The sequence below is a fragment of the Rhagoletis zephyria genome, unplaced genomic scaffold (genome assembly GCF_001687245.7).
Source record: "Rhagoletis zephyria isolate East Lansing unplaced genomic scaffold, Rhagoletis_zephyria_1.1 Rzeph_scaffold_00915, whole genome shotgun sequence".
Classification (NCBI taxonomy): Eukaryota; Metazoa; Arthropoda; class Insecta; order Diptera; family Tephritidae; genus Rhagoletis; species Rhagoletis zephyria.
This window is the reverse complement of record NW_016157999.1, coordinates 161,187-162,125: the sequence shown is the minus strand read 5'-3', so window position 1 is coordinate 162,125 and position 939 is coordinate 161,187.

Sequence of the window (939 nt, the reverse complement as noted above, 5' to 3'; positions counted from 1 at the left end):
GAAACTACTACGAGGAAAACAAACTGAAACGGCGAACCGACACGCCTCTACAATAATCTCTGCAATTCCTATTTAATCGAAAGGTTAAGCACCTAGCAGCTTAGAGATGTAATTTAGGCTGCTCTTAACCCCCCCTACCATGGTTTCCGTAGATTTTTATCGAAACCCCTTTTACCCGCCAACAATTCCTTTAGGATTTCAACCAAATTTTTTTGTATTTACCAATCCATATTATTATTCATGACATAGAACATTATACATACTTAGCTTTAAGTCTTACGATACTATTGCTTACTCATCTACTCACAAGAGATGCGAAATTCAAATATTTTTGTTCTTTTATAAACGATTTACCAAGCTATTAGGGAAACTAATTAGGCAAGTACATACAATCAATAATTGAGAAACAAAAAAACGCTACCTGGGTTTTTTTCTCTTATCAAATATCAATAATACTAGTGAACAGAAACTAAATAAAAAGGAAGAAGAAGAGAAATTACTTACAGTATGCTGCTTTATTCGTTGCTTGTTTTCGCTGCGCTGCTCCGAAGGCCTTCAAGAGATGCTGCTGCGTTGTTAGCACATGCATTAAATTAGTTAGGTATGTAGGTACGTACCTATGTACATACCAATGTACACATGTATGTTTGGGAGTGAAATAAAAATCTCCTCGTTTTCCTTTCTTATATACACATATAAAAAAAACTCAACTAATGCCAATTGGAATTCGCACTCTACTTTTTCTATTTTTCTCAGTTTCTTCGTTTCTCAATCCATCGATTTGTCTTTTAACAATTGCTTAAAATTCTTTACTCTCAATTTGTTACGTTTATTTTTTCTTTCTTTGTTTTTTTTTTTTTTTTTTTTTTTTTTTTTTTTTTTTTTTTTTTTTTTTTTTTTTTTTTTTTTTTTTTTTTTTTTTTTTTTTTTTTTTTTTTT